This window comes from Pieris brassicae, chromosome 7, assembly GCF_905147105.1.
Source record: "Pieris brassicae chromosome 7, ilPieBrab1.1, whole genome shotgun sequence".
Lineage (NCBI taxonomy): Eukaryota > Metazoa > Arthropoda > Insecta > Lepidoptera > Pieridae > Pieris > Pieris brassicae.
The window spans coordinates 18,359,818-18,381,480 of NC_059671.1; the positions used below are offsets into that span (position 1 = coordinate 18,359,818).

The window sequence follows — 21,663 nt, forward strand, 5'->3', positions numbered from 1 at the left end:
TTTATTAGACAAAGCTTCCCACGAGTAAACAAAACAATAAATTTAATTAAAATCAATTGACAAACCTGTGATATTGTACAAATAGTGTTCATGTGTTATTTGTGAGGTGTTAAAAATATTTAATGACTATAATAAATTATTGTTAATAATAATAACATATTTACAATATGCTTAACCTAGATAGTAATAATAATAATCTAATGAGAAACAGAAAACTTAAAATATTATTTAGTAAACAACGTGGTACTAAAAATTCAACTTAATATATGATGTTCAGTAGTTCTACTCCTCTGTACATGCATTTTAGCAAAGAAAACAGATAATCATAAAACAAACTCTATTATTAAACAAATTAAGTTTAGTTAAAAAAGAAATTGCGTTCTGTAGGACCTTCCGTTCCTTGTGACGTGGGCAGTTGTTTTACAGTAATTTCCGTTACAGCATAGTACATGCTGATAATATGTTTAAGATGGTAAGGGAATGTGTAAAAGTTTGAATCGTTAGTGAAATTTTGTTTTTAAGAAATTGGTTAATATGAAATGTCATCTGAAGGAGACAAAGCGTTGGGCGCAAAAAGTGCGTCTTTTGCGTAGCTTATGCATATGGAGGCTTGCGTTGTGTATTTGGCGTGGTCTGTTTTTGTTTCCAAAAACGTCTGCATATTGCTATTAAGAGTCGTCAAACCGTTTAAAGTTTTTTGTCATTGTACAATTTTGATGTTGCTTAAATGTTATAGGATAAGAATGAAACAAAACCAGGGAGAGGATTTCTGATTTCTTCTATCAATGTTTGCCATATTCAGTTTGTTGATGATTTCATATCTTAAAGAAATACCGAGAGTGTTTTACTTCGGCCATCCACTGTCTTCTTGACATATTAAAACAATCAGTCATAATAATGAAATGAACGCTTGGCTAAATAAAAGCACTAACTTGTTATATTATTATAAATATAATTTTGAAGGTATACTTGTTTTGGCGCGTTAGTGACAAATGATGTGAGTAAATTTTACGATGCGCACGATAAACACCGTGACAATAAACCGCCAACCTAAAGTTAGCCTAGTCAACGTTTTAAAGTAAAAAATGTCAATTTCATTAATAATGTTGAAATAACTTTTTCGTTATATTTTAATAAACTTTATTTAAATAGATAATTCGTTAAAATAAAACGTTCAATGTATTAAACCGCAGAATAAGGCGAAAGATAAATTTTTGAAAAAACATTTTTATCGCCTAAGAAGTAAACTTAAAACGCATGTACAAGTACAAACACATATTTTTCTTTATTAATTTACGTACAGTTAAAGCGAGAACAAAATACAGATACTCAGTCGATCCTTATAATTTTGATGTTCATATCCCATACCCCATACATAAATAATCCTGTAGAAACCTAAATTCCCTAAGTAATATGAAATATTATAATTGAAGTATTAATAATAAATTGTTTTTTTTAAAGGAAGTGGTAAATTCAGATTGATTATAAAAATCCACAGAAGATTTTGATGTCGGTCCAATTTTATTCAAAAAGTATTTTTTTCTTCGCAAGTTCCTAAGCCTTCAGTGTTTACATTTGAGTGAATTATCTTTGTCTGATTTACGATGTTTTTATTTTTATGTACATCGTGAATTTGTTCAAATGCGGAGATGAGTATCAGTTTTAAAGTACTTTTAACGACACAGTAAAAAAATAAATTCGTTAATATTTTTCTAATATAATTTTACTTATAAAAATCTATATGCGCCTAAAAGTTAATTCTGATTACCGGACTCATGGTTAGTTGATTGGTCAAATTATCCTATTGTAAGAATGTAATATGAGTTTCGCGTGTGCAATACATAGATATGTGTTAACTTTTAATTTTGAAAACGACGTTGCAGTAAGGAATAGTCTGCTATACGGCCTTGACCTCTTTTATTCACGTTATTATGAAGCACGCTAACATCATCAGACAGAAAGTCGACGTCTCACTGTAATTAGTTAATAATTCGTAGATTTCAAATTTGGAACGAATTCAGTTTCCTTTCTTCTTGCCGCGTTCTTCATTTCGCGAAGGTTATAGTGGTGTGATTCAACTGATCTTTCGAAAAAGATCGCAATCCACTCTCGTGTTCCATTTTCAAATAAAGTACATACTACGGATGGTAAATTTTCGAAGGACTACAGAGCATTTTCACACAATATTTTATAACAAGATACGTATGAATACTAATTATTTAAAATAAAATTTCAATAGATTTATTTATTAATAAGTAATCTTACAGCTATACATATCCAAACTATAAAAGAAACACTTAGACAAAGTAAAAGCCAAAGAGATTACATTCATAAACACCAATATATGGGACAGAACACAAAGTACATTAATAGATAAATAAATTAAAAACCGTTAAATAAAGTCAAAGTCGTCCCGCTTCTTAAAATATTTAATATTGTCTCTGGTATTTGTGACAGAACTCAATAACGAGATGACAGTTTTGGTAACAGTGTTAAACTAAGTCTTTTATTTTATATCATTTCCAAGAGGTTTTTATGTTACGTACAAATCGTATATATTAAATTTTTCATACATCATTATTAATTATATCGCAATAAGCTGAACTTTGGTGACGTTTCGACATATAAGTGTGATGTATGTTTTGTAACTATACAGAAATTGATACAATGCCAAAACTAAATTGTCATTATAACAAGTTTTAATTTAACGTATTGAATCGTTACAAAATTCACGATACATTGTTATATTGAGTGACGTTACTTGACGCAATTTTATTTGAACTTTAATTTTAACAAAGATTTATCGTGTTTAACTGTAAAGACAATGAACAGTATACCGCAGCACTTTGATTAGATAACTTAGCATTTACTTTCAAGTTAAAATCTCAACTAAAGTATTACTTACTTTACATAAAATAATGGTGTGAGACTGTACAGAGTTTTTGAGTTTACGTTCTATCCGTATCTTCTGTTAGCTATTTAATTGCTGACAGTATTGTTTTGAGTTGATAAAATGCGTTTTGTTTTGTTTATTTGTAAATATTTTCACTTTGATAAGTCTAAGGTAGCAGCAGCATAATGGGTTAAACGTGCAACTCTTCACCTTCTGGTCGTGCGTTCGATTCACGGCTGTACAATGACCTTTTTTATCTATGTGCGCACTTAATCGTAAAGGAAAACGTGGTCAGGAAGCAGAACGTTGATCGCCTGCTTTTTAGTAATATGGTTAAGATTCAGAAATCTAAGACCAAGGCCAAATGTAATCCTACTGTTATATCAAATAGGTGATATTAACTTCTGTAATTGCGTAACTGAGTTCTGCGTATCTGTGGATACGGCCACTCTCTATCAAATCTAAATACTTTGTTTGAATATTGAAGTACAGTGCCACGTACTGGGCTGCTGAATTTGGAAGTACCGTCACCATTTTGAAATGTCAGACTGACATTGTCAGTTTGCTCTCAAATACAACTCATAATTTTAGAATCAACAAACATCTAGTAAAAGTCCAACTAAAATGTTATTATTTTTATTCCTTACATTAATGATTACAATGGTTTTAATTAACGAATGGTTTTGATTGCTAGGTATCTAAAAATTTATTATTGTAACGGACCTGACAGACGTTGTCCTGTCTTAACTATGAATATTGATTTCGAATTGGTATGATTAACTAAAAATGCTTTATGCTATACAAAATACTTTGTTTATTTTTGTGGCTATATACATTTTTTGTTGGTATTCCGACATGGGAAAAGGCGACATATAACTGGCCATGTGCAACCCATGAATGCAACAAATAATTAACGACTGTAATTATGTTACATGTAGTTTATGAATATAATAACTCCGATCGAAGCATTACTTTTAATGATTATTAAATATGGTGGTTAAGTATTTTTAAATTTACTAATTTCTGTGCTATTTTCTTGACCGTGACCAAGGGAAATAGCGATTCATTTATATATATAAATATAAGATTACAAAACCTATCAGTTGTTCCTAAGTTTGTGACACATTTATTTATTTATTTATTTACACTTCGTTACACTACAAAATAAAAATAAAAATTAACATAATTAAATCAAAAGGAGGGCAACTGGCGGCCTTATCGCTTACGAGCGATCTCTTCCAGGCAACCACTGTGAGTAAAGAAAAAAATAAATGTATTAAATAAGATAGGCAAGTAGTGCAAAATACATGTAATACACAGTTATTAAACAAAACTAAACAGGAATAAAATATTAAAGATACATTAAAGAGTAAAAAGACACATAAATCACGATAATTTAAGATAAGTCTCACGTCAGTTAGTAGTTAGTAAGAAAGTTCGGGATACGATGTGGACAGGTAATGTTTGTACAGAAGAAATTTAAAGGAAGATAAAGAAGGAGCTAAGCGAATAGGGACGGGAAGTGAATTCCATAGCCTAACTGCGGAGACCTTAAAGGAATCGCCAAGAAAGGTGGAGTTATGAGATGGGATTTCAAGGGTATAATTTTCGGAAGAGCGTAAGCTATAGTTATGGGCTCCCAAAAAATTGAAATCATTTTTGAGATAGGAAGGAGTTTTAGGGTTGAACAGGATGGAATATAGGAGATGAAGAACATGAGCATCGCGTCGCTGACGAATTGGCAACCAGCCTAGCCGCTTACGGAACGCAGAGATATGATCGTACTTTCTTAGACCGAATATAAATCTGATACAGAAATTTTGGAGACGATCCAGTCTATTTAGCAATTCCTCGTTAAGATCGGAGGAGCAGGAATCGGCGTAGTCCAGTAAAGGCAGGAGGAGAGATTGCGCCAGTGAGGTTTTGGTACTAAAGGGAAGAAAATTACTAAGACGTCGAAGGATACTGGAGGCACCGTATAATTTTCGGCTAACTTCTTTAACATGCTGCTCCCAGGATAAATTTTGATCAAATAAAACCCCCAAATTTTTTACTGTACGGCTAAAATTTAAAATTACATCATCGATATGGATAGGGAATATCCTGGCCCAATCAATTCTCGTCGTGAAATAAATAAATAAAATAAAAATCATTTATTTCAGACCATTATAAGTCCATATATTGTTAGTAGAGACAACTATGTTAGCAAAATGATTAAAACATTAAAACATTTAATTTAAAAATCTCCGTTGATTCGAGGCACCAGGTACATAGGCATGAATATGAACCCAGTGTCTTAAAAAAGCCTAGAACTGTATTTTATAGATACATTGTTTTAACTTCAAATTATTGCCCTTATTACGCTTAATTTTTATTTACTGACAATAATAGTATCCATGACCACATCGGTGTTACCGGCCAAAAAGTATGTGGCACCTATACAATAGAATTCGCAGTAATATCAAAAATGAAATGTCAATATGAATTAGGTATCAACTGTGTGTGTTTGACAAAGTCTATATACATGCAAATGTTTACAAAAAAAATGGTTTGGTCAGCGTCAAAGGCTTATTACATTTTAATTTACGTCTAGGTATGATTAATCCAGCAATGTTGGCCTAGTGGGTTTAGCGTACGATCTTATCCCTTTGGTGGTAGGTTCGATCTCCGGCTGTGTACCAATGGACTTTTCTCTATGTGCGCATTTAACATTGCCTCATACATGAATTACTTAGACCCAAAAAGTCGACGGCATGTGTCAGGCACAGGAGGCTGATCAATTACTTGCCTATTAGATTGACAAATGATCATGAAACAGATACAAAAATCTGAGGCCCAGACCCAAAAAAGGTTCTAGCGGGACAGATTTTTTAAAATGATTATTACAGGTCTAAAAGATTTATTTAGTTTGCTAAAGATTATATAAGATAAAGATTTATATTACATCATCATCCAACGTGAACCTCTTTTACTACCGTTAGAAACAGTTGGTAACTAACCAGATTTTTTTGCTCACAGTTCTTAAGATTATTATTGTAATTATTATAGTACAGTAGATAATTCTATCACTCTGTGTATAAGTAGTTTTATTAATAATAGGATTAGAGATATATAAGATTTTTTAATTTGACCATAACTTGCCAATTCTGATTTTTTATTATTATTTCGTAATATCCGTAAAACCCACAGGTACAACAATAAAAAGTACCACATGGAACCATGATTAAGATATAGACTAGCACTACGGAAACTTTCATGCAGCTAACCTTTTGACAGTTCATTTAACTGTCAATTAAAAATCCGTTAATCCATGGAGTCTAATATCAGAATGCATTGTGTAACTGTTCGCAATTAAATTTATAACATTTGATTTCCGGTGCTTAAATAAAAATACTGTTATAGTTAATCCTCTTCATAAGAAACTCATTAATATATTAAAAGGTCTTAAATAAGCCTTTTTAATAACATAAATGAAATTTGGAGGGTGGTAGTCCCTGGCCTAGTGGGAAGAAAGAGAAAGGACGCTCATCATTAACTTTGGGGAAATATTCCAAAATAGTAGCGAAGATGAGAGACTTCATCCCGGAACATCAATCAGGTGTGTCAATCGGTTGTTTATTAATATTAAATAAAACAACATAAACTTAATATAAACCTTATTTATTTATTCCGTAATCCTAAACCTTAAAAATTACATGTAATATCAAACACTTACACTAAAGATGGAATAAATACTATTTACAAAAGGGGGAAAAAACACTAACAATTAAAATTAAATTTTTATTGTACTCGAATAAAGGCTATATTTTTTATTTGTATGCAATTTAACAAAAAGAAACACTATCTAACCATAAACAAAAACTGTCTGAACCGAATAAAGACGAAATAAGATTAGTATTAAGCTATTTAATCTCATTTCACAACATGTAATATAGAAGATTAACTATTTTTTGCTATGCTTTGTTAGTCAGATTTGGCCAAGACTGGTATAAGTTAATTATCAGGGCATGACATTTTCTCACTTTGAAGCTAATTATTCTTAAATGAATGTTATATCATCAACTAATATGTACATTACTAGCTGACCCGGCAAACGTCGTTTTGCCATGTATATTGTTTATAGGAAACATTTTTTAGTTCTATAAAAATAACTACCTACTATAATAAAATATAGGGGTTGGTCGTAGTGGGGAGAGAATTAAGAGTTGTATGTATTTTTTATGTTGTATCATAAAAAGATAAAAACAAAATATATTGTAAAAAAACCCCTTATCACATAGGGGTTTGAAAACAAGATAGTAGCTGACAGACTTACTGAATAAGCATAAAAAATTTCATAAGAATCCGTCGAGCCGTTACAGAGGAGTATGGGAACGAACATTGTGACACGAGAATTTTATATATATAAAGATTAAATATAAAAAATAATTTATAACTATATTGTTTAAATGAGCAGCGTTGCCGTAATGGCTTCAGCGTGATACTCTCATCTCTGAGGTCATACGTTCGACCCTTGGCTGTGCACCAATAGATTTTATATCTATTTGCGCATTTAACATTCGAACAGTGAAGGAAAACATCGTAAGACTTGCCAAAAACCAAAAATGTCAACGGCGGCATATATCAGGCAGGCTGATCACCAACTTCCCTATTAGATTGTCAAATGATCATGAAACAGATACAAAAAGGTGACGATGCCACTGCTTTTTAATGTTTGAATGTGTAATTACGTTTATGTATACTCCCATAATTATGGGATATTACTTCAATGTGAATTATATATATAATCTCATTAAATAGCTCAACCTTGACATCAGTACATAGTTCTTACTAGACTCTAAACACGTAAAATTTCCCAATCTATTTGCGCGGAACTTATTATTTGACAGCCTTCATGGCGAAGAAAGGTCGCCACGGGCATGCAACTTGCCCAATATACGCTTTATTTGCTCAAATAATTATCAAAATGCGTGACCGTGGTCTATTTAGCTACCAGATAGGCACTGGTAACACTTACTGGCAATATTTTATTGCACATTCACACCTATTGAAATACTCTAACACGCGACTTCTAATCTATAGAGTCATTCACGTTAATTACTAGCGTGTTTAAAAACTTAAATTCTTACAAAATACGCTATAATCGCTTGACATTTAATTTCATACTTTGTTGGGCCAAAAACGACATCTGACTACTACTGCATCGTCTTCATTCGTTTCAGACACTTTTTTGTCTATGTTTAGACATAATTGCGTTTTTTTCTGTAATAATCCATTGAAAAAATAGCCTAAATTCGAGTACGGGTACATATAGTAAGGGTTACATTAAGTTTATGTTGTGTGTAACCACGACTTCGGACGGAGTGAAGACGTTCAAATTCTTCCATTTGTCACTCATCGTCACTGCTATTTAAGAATCTTCCTACAATATCTCTTTTATTTCATCTTCTCGTGTTTCTGGTGGACCTTTCCTCCCCCCTCCATTTTTTCTTCTTTCATGCCTGCCTGCATCTGCATTGGTGTGTCATTAAAGAAAGGAAACAGCTGGAAAAATTTGTATAACAATTATATTTATTGTAATTCGTTATTTACTCAATTTTATAAAAAATATTTTAGTATGTATTAAAAAAATATGCTAATAAAGTTAGTTTATTCTGTAAAAACTACCTCGTTTGCTACAGGCGCGTTGAGCTCTTTTGAACGAAACGCTTCAAACTGTTGTCTTTATTTCAATATTTAATTCCCGGTGTCATTTGTAAACTCAACCCAACCCCAACTCAACTTGTAATTTTATAATAATTTATCAAGCGTCATTGTTTATAGTTCCATTAATCTAACATAATACAGTCAAAACCGTTTACGACGAAAGACCGTTTCGTCAAGTCGTACGTCGTCGTAAAGTCTAAAACTTTAGAACAACATACGGATTATGTTGACCAAAATCAAAGGTCCCGGCTAAATTCACTTAACATCAGGTGAGCCTCCTGCCCGATTGCCCCCTACAATTATAAAAAAAATCTATTGTATTAGATACTTAATAACAACATAATCAACTGTTAGAACTATCGGTTTTTACAACCAATTATGAGTAGTACGTTTGATGTAGTATATAACATATTTTGACTGTGACATGTATAAACATGGCATCATTAGTGGATATTGCAGGTTATTTATAAAATCTCTAATTTTATGACGCGTTTTATAACCAATTTAATAAAACACAATGTGTCGATAAATTATTACTAAGTTTTTGCGAACTTCACTGTGAAATTCCTAACATTTGACGGATGACAAACTTGTATATAAATAATGCATGTTTATTAGTGAACACAAACAAGCTTTTTACAATTTTCTACTAATACAGGAAAGTCACCACTTACTTAATATTAACATTGTCGTCCCTTATTCATTCCTAAGGTTCAAAATCAGTAGAATCTTACAAATTCCGTCTTTAAAACCTACCATAGGAGTTCATCTCATTTGAATTATTTGAGATTACAGAATCAATACTTATTATTCAGAGCTTGATAAATTCTGTAGTGGGCTGATCATTTAAAAAAACGCCACTTTTTAATTATCAGGCGAATGAGTATATTTAAAATACTACTAAAACAAAATGTTGTGTTTATATTTTGTAAAAATTTATGTTCATCGTAAATGTCATGCATTTTAGAAGAGTAATTATAACATATACTGTAGAAATGCTTATGTATGTTGTGGTGTACTTTAATAAATAAATAAATGGCAGGTGTATTTACGGTAGCTGTCTTAAGAAAAACTTAAAGGCTAATATCTAATTATTACTTGAAACGAGATAAATGCTCAGACTAACCCAAAAACAATTTGCCTAATTAAGACTCCAGCGTTGCTATAGTAGATGTTTTTTTTAAAGTGAATTAAACAAAAGATCCTTAAAAATCTACAGCACCTAGATATTATAAATTTTTCTATATATATATATATATAACTTTTACGGGGGTTAATTCAAGCAAACATTTTTAATATGAAAAGTCTGCGGTCATCGAACTTGTCAAGTGTTCGACTGGTCAGCTCAGTGTGTCAAGGGCGCAAGTTGCGACACACTGCCTGAGCGAGCGTGCGCATATTTTTATTACTTTTTAATGTTAAATTACGCGTACAATGTACCAGGGACAATATTTTAAGGGCATTAGTACAAGTAGATTTGAGAGTGAATAAGGTAATTAAATCACAGCGCTGGAAACACAACTACACGCAAAACTCGTCGATTGCTTATTTTGCCAAAGCCGAGTACAAATTATTTGAAGAAGTCTATTAAGTATGAGGGTGTGCAATTATTTAATCAATTACCGTCTAAAATTCGCAAAATTACCGTTTTTAACAGGTACAGTTCAGAGTGAACAGAGTAGACTAAAATTGGGAGGGCTAATGGTGACGTGTTTCTCGCTCATATATACATATTAAATTTCTCATGTAAATAAAATACATTTTTGTTATGAGAAAAAAAAATATTGCGAGTCATTAATCACACTATTTGTAAATTGTATTAACGCTTTAATGAATGTTTTAGTTAACTTAAAGTCAATTTTTTATCGATAATATTTCTATATTTTAATTGAACTTTACTTTCACTTCATTTTAACGTGATATTAAAAATAAATAAATCAATGGCGCTACAACCTTTTTAGGTCTGGGCCTCAGATTTCTGTATCTGTTTCATGATCATTTGTTAATCGAGCAGGCAAGTAGGTGATCAGCCTTCTGTGCCTGACGCACACCGTCGACTTTGTGGGTCTAAGTCAAGCCGGTTTCCTCACGATTTTTTCCTTTACCGTTCGAGCTAATGTTAAATGCGCACATAGAATGAAAATCCATTGGTGCACAGCCGGGGATCGAACCTACGACCTCAGGGATGAGAATTGCACGCTATAGTCACTAGGCCAGCACTGCTTCATCTCCAACTGCTGCCAACATTTCCATTAAAAACTACTGAACTGAACTAGTGCTCTTATTGAAGTGGCATTCTGACAACATATGGAACTTCCTAACTGTCAATATCACCCTAACAAAACCCTAAGACCAAATTTACTAAACTCAAATTAAACCTAGTAATTGCGTTTTAAATCTCGTTCCGTTAAGTGAATTCTTGTATTTCTAGAAAGGCATAGTTGCGACACCAGAGCCCGGACGCTGATTGCACCACATCAATTGGATTCCGTTTAGACCCGTCACCAACTCGTTCCGAGGAAATATGTCCTTATTCGTAATAAATTCGTAGTAACTTCTGTATGCAATATTTGTCTTGTAGTTCATGTTAGTGAAATCGTTTGATAGCATTGTAGCTCAATATGTGATGAATCTTCAGAAGTATAATCAAACCAGACGTAACTGTTTAACAGATTGGAAATACGCGAGTTCGGTGGCGGTTGTTGGATGGATGTTCAAATGACACACTTTGTTTGAATCTAGATCTTATATTATGGGTAGAGGGGTTGTAATGCCAGACTAAAAAATAATAATTTTTCTTATTGTAGTGCTTTTAAGTCTAAGCGACACATCTGTAGCCTATAAAGAATATAATTGTAGTCGACTTATTGGATATTATTGGAAACAAGAATGTGATATTTCAATTTATGAGTGTATGACAAACTAAAATCAACTTAACTAACTAACACATTGACTTGTTAAAATTATGACGTTATCAACATTTGATAAGCGCTTATTATTATTAACTAAAATATATAACTCGCGTAAATAGATTTATTTTTTTCGATATATCTAACATTTTTTATATACAACAACAAAAATAAAATAAAAATTGCTTCAAATATTTACAAAAGGAATTACGAAATTTTTAGGATTTACTGTCAAAACCGTGGCTATTATTGATGATGAAACGAGGAAGATGATTGCAATTAGTTAGCAGGCTTACTGTCATACTATTGATAAAAATTTAATTTTATCACATTATAGTCACATTATAGTAGTAGTATTAGTAATTTCTGTATCAGATTTATATTCGGTCTAAGAAAGTACGATCATATCTCTGCGTTCCGTAAGCGGCTAGGCTGGTTGCCAATTCGTCAGCGACGCGATGCTCATGTTCTTCATCTCCTATATTCCATCCTGTTCAACCCTAAAACTCCTTCCTATCTCAAAAATGACTTCAAATTTTTGGGAGCCCATAACTATAGCTTACGCTCTTCCGAAAATTATACCCTTGAAATCCCATCTCATAACTCCTCCTTTCTTGGCGATTCCTTTAAGGTCTCCGCAGTTAGGCTATGGAATTCACTTCCCGTCCCTATTCGCTTAGCTCCTTCTTTATCTTCCTTTAAATTTCTTCTATACAAACATTACCTGTCCACATTGTATCCCGAACTTTCTTACTAACTACTAACTGACGTGAGACTTATCTTAAATTATCGTGATTTATGTGTCTTTTTACTCTTTAATGTATCTTTAATATTTTATTTCTGTTTAGTTTTGTTTAATAACTGTGTATTACATGTATTTTGCACTACTTGCCTATCTTATTTAATACATTTATTTTTTTCTTTACTCACAGTGGTTGCCTGGAAGAGATCGCTCGTAAGCGATAAGGCCGCCAGTTGCCCTCCTTTTGATTTAATTATGTTAATTTTTATTTTTATTTTGTAGTGTAACGAAGTGTAAATAAATAATAAATAAATAAATTATATCTATATATTAGACTCGCTCACAAAACGTAAGAAGACTTATGTTATTGTCAGAAAAAATAGTTTCAAAAACAAAACTCTCGACAATTAGTACGAACTATTTATACCTTATTAAAACACATTTAAAGTCAAGGTTACAGATTATAATCGGATAAAAATATATAATATACGATAATGTGTCCGAGGAGCAATGTCAATCTACACTGTAATTAAAGAGTTCAAGTTTATTACGTCAATATAACGTAATAATTACGAAACCTAACGTAGGTGAAGATTTACTCACTGTAAGGTAGATAAATTCATTTTTCAGGTTCATAATTTTTCAACGGTATCTATTAATTTTACCTATCGTTCGTGATTACAAAAGGGAGGCCGGCAACGCACTCGCGAGCCCTCTGCCAAAGAGAGTGTCCATGGGTGGTGGTATCACCTAAGATCTAAGCCTCTCTTCCATTTGCTCTATAAAAAACTGGCTCTGCTACCAAAAAAGTGTCTTGGCCTACAAAATGAGTAACTTCCAGAGTTCCCTCTTTTCATATCTTCCACCAATTGCTGGATTTCACCTGTAACATATACTCCTGCATTCTGTCGTCTGTCCAGCGTTACCTAGACCGACCACCGGCTCAGGTATGCTTCCTTCTTTGCCCGATGGCCCATGCACTCAAGGTGCCCCAGCCAACGTAGTCGATAGGCCTATAATCCTGCGACTTACAAGGAGGTATGATGGGTTCTGGAGACACCGAAAAAATACTGAAATAGAAGAGTGTATAACCCAACGTCGTTCGTAATTATTTAGGTATTTCGGTAAAGTTAATGTATCTGACTCACTGAAAAACTTCTATGTAATTTCTTTTAACTATCAGTAATAACTGGATGCATAAATAAGATACATAAAATACTGATCCTCATGAACTTTTAATACAGTTCATAATTAATTTGTGATTAACGACAAATTAACTGCATTTTATTTCCAAAAGGCGTAAAGATCAGTCTAAGTAATGGGTAAAGAGAACAATTTAACGAATTACCAAAGGCATGATGTAATAACGGCGACTAAAATGCGCTTCATTCACTGAAACTTTTATATAATAATTATAAAGTTTATATAACTTTATAATTATTATACAAAACAATACAGCCAGACAGCTAATAATACAATGTACATGTCTAAGTTTTTGTAATATTTTACGAGACAAACAGCAGTTTTTGTATGTTACGTAAATAGAGACTGTATAATGAAAACAAAGTGATGTAAGTATATATATTTTGGTAGTTTAGTACTATTAATGTTCACATTTTTTTATAGAACATGGGGTGAACGGGCAGGAGGCTCGCCTGATGTCAAGTAATACCGCCACCCATGGACACTCTCAATGCCAGAGGGCATGCAAGTGCGTTATCTTTTAAGAATTGGTACTCTCTTTTCTTGAGGGAACCTAAGTGCGGAAATACTTCAGTGGGTAGCTGGTTGCACATAGTGGTGGTGCGCAGCAAAACCCGCTTTAAAAAACAGTCCGTTGTAGAACGATGTGCGACATACGTCCAGATTATACGGGTGGAATTTCGTATTCTGCCTCGACGATACGATACGATTAATATGAATTTGTACGCGTGTATATTTAGTATAGGTGTAAATACTTTTGACTTTGCAATGATATGTTATTTATAAATAGACAAATTCACAAATTTGTAAATGAATATTTCTTGGCAAAGCTACTGACTGATGAATAATATAATGAAAAAATTGTAATTTGCGAAAAAGAGCGATGTAAATTATATTTAAATAAGAAATAGTCATACTAAGTTAACAAAATCGTAAAAAAATGCTAAACAAAGGTTTTTTATACTGACTAATTAATCCGAAAAATTTGGCAAACAGTGCCTAAAACAATTTTTTTACCTAGTCAAGGTCAGGCATCAATCTCACGTGCAAATCTGTCTTTGCTCAAGATCTGTTATCCCTTCCAAGGTTTATATCCAACGTTTAATAAAAACAGATAAAAACCCACAAATGATTTTTTTTCTCCGATTCGCCATTTAGAAAACATATTATATTAAAACGGTCGTGGCAATTATTGCTACCTACAGCTGAATGCTATAGAAGTAAACAGCAGAACGAGAGAGGAAGAGCTTTAGGATGAATCCTAGAGGTAGAAGACGGGGAGTAAATAGGAGAAGATATGCCTGTAGGTGTAGTGTGTACTACTCAGTGTAACATGTTGATGTCCCGGTAAAATGCAAGAGCGAACCGGAGCCTCTGTAACGCAGCTTTGTAAAAACTACTCGAGGTAGTTTTAGTAGGTATGGCTCACCCAGTCTCTAAATAGTAGAGATTCTGGTGTTGGTCGAGTCCCACATAAGTTTAAAGTGTAAAGTTGCAGGGGAACTTTTGGGGACAAGAGTTGCGCAAATGCATTTCCACATCGGATATAAAAAAATATAAATATTTTATCAATATCAATGCAAAGATTCCTCAATTTACTAGTGACCACCTACTTACCTATTAGATTGACAAATGATCATGAAACAGATACATACATCTGAGGCCCAGACCTAAAATGTTGTAGCGCCACTGATTTATTCATGACATTATTAATTTTAAATTATCAAGAAAATTAATCAACATCTGATACAGAAGTTACACTGCCCTACCTAGGTATGCATAGTACATATGTATGTTCTTGTTGCAATAGAGAAACCTATTGACAAACCTTTAACCCTAGAGCGGTAGATGTTGCATGCTGCAACACATTGTGCAGTTATAACCATATCTAATGATACGCGCTTTCCCATTCTCTTTGAATGTGACAAAACTGTTCCATCAATCAACTCTTTGAAAGTGTAGCCATCCTATTAGAAAATAATATTTATACATAAGATCAGTTTGATATACTTATTTGTTAAATATATACATATATCGGCACTACAGCCTTTTTGGTTTGGGCCTCAGTACTTGTATATATTTCTATCACAGCCTACTCCAGTATAACATACAAGTGCTTGCTATTTATAAATGGCTTATTTTAATTTCGATACTGCTCTTTTGGACGTTGATTTTATGTTATCACCACATCATTTCCGAAGACAAAGTTTTTTACAAACCTCTCGATAACTCGCGATTAAAATACGTGTTTAACAACTTTTCAATATTTATTTTGATTTTAACTGAGACAATCCGTGATAACGCTTGGACCAAATTAATGTTCATAATAATCATATAAAATGCTAAACAAAAGGTTTTTTATAGTTTATGCCAATAACTTGAATTAAATACTATGTCGGTTTTTTGTATCTAAAAATATAAATCTTCAATAAAATACTTTGTTTGAAGCTGGGTAACAACTGACATTAATAGTTAAAAATATGAGCTTATAACTAACACAAATTCAGAGAGAGGGGTTGCGACGCTAACAAAAACAAACAAAAGGGTTCATAAATTTAAATGACACTTATGTTATTGCACATTGTCGGAAACGAGAATATTTAAATACAATTTACGAATGTGTTAAAAAAGCTGATATTGGCTACATGTGTGATGATTATTTACATTTTGTTTACGCTTCTAATTAGTAACTAACATATATATATGTAACATAAGTAAAGTTAGGTTACATAACTCTCGCTAAAACCTTTTTTTTGTGCCTAACCAAGGTCAGGTATTAATCTCATGTGCAAATCGGTGAATATATACGTATTTGTACACATATTAGTTCTGGATTTAAATTTCCGCGCGATATTTAACACTTCTCATGTCACGATTGACTTTGACAACAGCCGTAACGATACATAGTCTGTGGGTTCAAATACACCATACACTATTTATAAATAATAAATACCATGGTTGTGACTTGAAATAAAAAATGTAGGAAGCCCCTAAACCTGATTTGTGAGATAATACTGGTTAATTATCTAAGTAATCAGTTTCAACAAACATTAATCTTTTTGTTTGTGTGACGTAGTTCTTTTTTACAGAATATCACTGTCATAAATTTAAACAATGCAATTTTAGGTAAAAAAAATCCTTTGTTATGATATAATAAATATCTTACGTCTGAGCTTAAGAAAAAACAATTGACAAGAATTATCTTCAACTAATAAGCTGTTAGTCTGTGGAAGCCACAAACGAAGTTGAAACAATCCTAGAATTTTTTTTAACAAGGATGAATTGTACGTACCACAAACGTGCCGCAAAAATATGTACATTATTATTAAAAAATGGTTTATTGGACTATTTGCAACCATAAATACTTTCAACTATTTTGTTATTATAATGATTATTCATTATGCTTGATATGCCCACCTCTATTCATCCTAAATTTGATCAAAATCCGTTTTATTTATCGATGTAGATAAACTAATAACAATAAGTTTTGGTTATTCCATGAGACAATATAGAGTAATAGAGAGTTAATATCCTGTAATGCACGCGCCGATTGGTAAGCATCTTCTCCGCATTTTTTTAACATCGATTAGAAATAGTAGATGATGCGATACTTGTTCTAGAAGGACCCTTGTTTATTTTGGTGGTTGCTTGATTGCTTGTGGTTTGCTTCATTAAACACAGCACAGTTTATACATTTATTTATTATCACTTTATTGCACACATCTTAATGTATAAAACAAAGTTGGGTTTGTTCGAGCAAACTCATGTCATGGCTTTTGATGTGTTGTATGTGTCTTCCTTCCGAATAACAGAATTAGTTTACTTAACTAGAATCTAACTAAAACATTGGAAAATTGAAGAAATTAACAGCAACAAACCCAATACAAAATATTCATTGGTTTTGTGACTGTCAAACAATTAATATTCATCCCGTCGATTCGGTGAACTCAACCCACAAATTAAAGAACGTATAACAAAGATTTCGAACCTAAAAAATCAATAAATCCGTGGCACTACAACCTCTTAAAGTCTAGGCCTTAGATCTGTTTCATAATCAATTGGTAATCTAATAGGCAAATAGGTGATCAGGGTTCTGTGTCCTACACGCCGTCGACTTTTTGGGTCTAAGGCAAGCCGGTTTCCTCATGATGTTTTTTTTTCACCCTTCGAGCTAATGTTAAATGCGCACATAGACACATAGTACATTGGTGCACGGGGGGATTGAACCTACGACGTCAGGGATGAGAGTCGCACACTGAAGCCACTGGGCCAACAAAGATTTCGAAAAGACAAGATACATATATCAACATTTTGGATAATGGCGTATTTTAGTGAAAAAATATTGACAGATATACTGGCTATCAAATATTTATGCGTGCGTGCAGCTAATCTGTTACATGATATTAATTGACGGTAGAACTAAGTTCGCCGGGTCCACTATTAATATAAAACAAGAAAGGACAATACGATTAAAAAAAAGTGCTACTATTACTAAAACTTTAATTAATAATGACAGACGTGTGAATATATAATTATAATAACAAAAGGTGATCGGTTAAGAAATAACAGGAAAAATATGTTTTCATGCTTTTATGAGGACTTTACACCGTTCTCTGAAGACACGTTACACGTGTAACATCAATTAAAAATAAATATAGTCAATTCGCCAACAATAGACATACTTTAACCTTTTGATTATTAACATTATTAAAATTATCCTATGACGCTCATACTCATGCTTTAAATTAGATGTATTCCTTCCACAAACATTAGTCGATTCCAAAATGCACTAAACCTAGTCTAATCTTTCTAATGATCTAGGGGGATCTGAGGAAAATAAATTAAAATATTATTATACTAACAGTGTAAACATTTTAATGAATCCAAAGTCAAGTTATGACTTGGATTTCATTTGACACAATGGACAAGCTCAGTTTTTTCTTGTGGTGAGATAAAAATAGGTTAAAATTGTCTCACATACTATCACTTGTATATGACCATTAAACTAAATATCTTATATGTACAAAATTACTGACGGTAGAAAATCGATAAATGTCTTTCCAACTTGACATTTAATAAGGAAATATAATGCAAAGCTTAACAAATAATCTGGTCACGGTGGTAATTCATTAAGCTAAGCTAAGTGTTACAAATCCGCAATGAAATACGGAATAAACTTGAAGCAGTTATTATTTTGCTGTGATCGAAACCGAGCTCTTTAGTTTCCATCTATACACGATCCACTAGGCCATGGATGCTAACTTAGCTGTAACAAAAGAAACAAGAATTTCTTCGTAATAATCAATGATATTTTTCAGAACTACACACAGCTATGTTGATCTCCATCTTCATCTACCTAATCTACTACATGGTGTACACAGTGCTACTCGCCATAGCTGGCCTGTGGTGCTTCGAAGACTGCGTCCTCACTGAGGAAGAGGAATATGAATTTATCAATCAGCATCAAGGAATGCCGTATTGAAATGTTTTTGTAAGTATATATCCATACTGCAACTGTTAAAGAATAAAACCAGTGGCGCTACAACCCTTGCTCAGCTGCATCAGCTTTTTCCAAGAGCACGTAATCAACCCCCTGTTTTTCTCTCGATGTTATCATTCACTATATCTCAATCTTCAATGTAGACATTTGGACAAACAAAATTTGTAAGCCGTCACTTTAATAGCGATCACAGTATTCAAAGTATGTGTAAAATATTGTCAGTAGTATTAGAATAGTTTCATAATTACTTTGAATTATGGTTAATTACACAAAAACAAAACTAACACCCATTATCTTTATATCTTTTACAATTCTTATCCGATTTATACTTTATATTGAAGTGTACATTGCGACATTGTCTGTTAAATGTATTCATCTTTAGTACGAATATTTTCGCAAATGTTTTTATGTCGAATATTGACTGATGTAATCTTTATCAATACGTAAATTGTCAATGATAGAAAAAAGCCTTTGTTTTAACATAGATTAGAATTACACCGAGATTTAAATAATAAATAATTATCATATTTATTTCTATAGTTATAAATGTGGAAAAATAAAACAATTTACGTTCCGACATCACATCAAAATTGGTGTAAATTCGTAATAATTTTTTTAAACCAAACGGTCACCTGAATTCAACAAAACTGAAATTATGTTAACTTGAAAATTCATTGACGCAAAACATCGCATACATTGATTCTTATATGTAGTATTATAAATAACATTCAATAACAATTAATGAATACTGACAGCCATACTCGGAGTTTTCCATCAAATTATCTCTAATGGAAGATTCATAATTATAACTCTGCATCTAAGTTGCACTGGGAAACAAAGAGGAATATGAATTTATCAATCATAATCAAGCAATGCCGTACTAAGTCGTTTTGTAAGTAGGTATTATAACAATTACGTCCTTTAATAATTGTCCCATACTGATGATGTTTAAGAACAAATCATCTAGGTTTTAGTGTCAGATTTCTATAACTGTTTCATGATCTTTTATTTTCCATATGGACAACTGGTGATCAGAGTTATGTACGTGTCAGGCACGCCGTCAAACGATGCATATAAGTTCCCTCACTATCAAAGACTGCTTGCTCATAGAAAAAGAAGACCCTAAAACCCCAAGTTCTCATTAAAGAAAGCTTAGTACTGTTAAAATAGTAAACTAAGTTCATTTTCTTGAGGTAACAATAATCTATAATTCCTGTCTAGGATTTGTTATCGTAAGACTAGTATAGTCAGTTCGCTCTTTGCTAACTGCTACTCAAAATGAAATTAATTATTTATTAGTGAGTAGTCATTTTCATTAAACGAACTGGTGGAGAACATATGTGTTCAAAATTGAAGATCCTAGCCGGCAACGTCTTGCTTTCTTTAAAACCACAAATAAATTATGCGGCTTGATAAATGTGTCGATAGCTATATTTATTTTAATGTACATATATTTAAACAGTATCTGTATTATATTAACCTAAGATATTTCCCTACCTAAGCCTTTCTTACAACTTAATAAATGCTTATAATTTAATTGAGACGACATACAAATCAGTTTACAAAATATTTGGTTAAGATAAAGATGTTAACAATAAAGTTTGTATTTAAATACATATAGTTAGGGCGATTAATTTTATTAAAGAACATCAAATGATCATTGAAAGGGTGAGATATTTTTGATATTATTAATAGTCTTTTTTATTATTTAACGTAAACTTTTGTTTTTAATTTTTATGTATATATATATATAGAATTAACATAATAATCTAAAGTACTCAGAACCTTTTGTGCGGCAATTATAAATGTTCTCCAACCAACTTGAATGTATACAATTAAATCAAGTAAGTGCTTTGATATGACAATATTGTAATACATAAAAAAATGGCCTATTAAATTCATATGTACATAGATTTTGTAATACAACCTTCCGCTGTTTGTTCAGTGGTCAGCCTCGAGTTGTGTACTCAAAACCTAATGTTTAGGTCACTGTCAGCACGTCATTTTAAACTAGTGTGAGCTGTTGGGAAATTTTTACGCCTCATTACAAATAGATGAATAGTCAAGTGCGTTAATGCGTTACCTGAATTACTGGCCTTAGTTTTGGTGTTGTATCGACGAAACGTATTGCTACGATCCGTAGACGACAAATACATGCATATGTTAGGGCGTAGCAAATGTATATATGATATTTATTAAACTATAAAAAAATACGAGACTATAACCTATAAATTAATTTTGTGAAGAAATCTTTCAGTTTTAATAGAAAACAATCATTGACACAATCAATATGACTCAATTAAACCAAATTGTAAAAAAGTACTAAAATAATGCATGATACATAAGAAGTGATTCTTCGATTACCAAAACGTTATTATTTCCAGAAGTTTCCTAAAATATTGTAGAATTTTCTAGAACACGGTCAAAACCAAGTACGTAAATAAATTATACTAGAAATTCGCGCATGAACAGTAGTAGCGTTGCGCAAATTCACTGGAAATGCGCGTAATTACGGGATATTGCTAACATTTTTTTTTCAAGGACTTGAAAATTTCTCAGTTCTCAGAAATGTACGTGCGTTCGCCGATTGCTTCCTTACCTAATACTTTTAAATTTAGAACACTAATTAGGCTAGTTTAACGGTAATAATTAATTTGTGGACTAGGCTGCATGCCTACATACGATTGGCTACCTCTCAATCATCTTTTAA

At 32.3% G+C, this 21,663-nt stretch overlaps 1 protein-coding gene across 3 annotated transcripts in view; it reads left to right on the forward strand.

Moving 5' to 3' along the window:
- The window catches only part of LOC123712581 (elongation of very long chain fatty acids protein 7-like), a 45,849-nt gene that overhangs the window by 2,851 nt on the left and 21,335 nt on the right, over positions 1–21,663 (forward strand). Inside the window, exons 1-2 of one of the 3 annotated variants that reach the window (XM_045665753.1) lie at positions 18,356–18,399; positions 18,772–18,944. The gene's annotated coding sequence lies outside the window, so the exon portion shown is untranslated. Of the gene's footprint in view, positions 1–18,355; positions 18,400–18,771; positions 18,945–20,523; positions 20,622–21,663 lie in introns of those variants that run through there. The other 2 variants (XM_045665751.1, XM_045665749.1) reach the window with 2 other exon arrangements.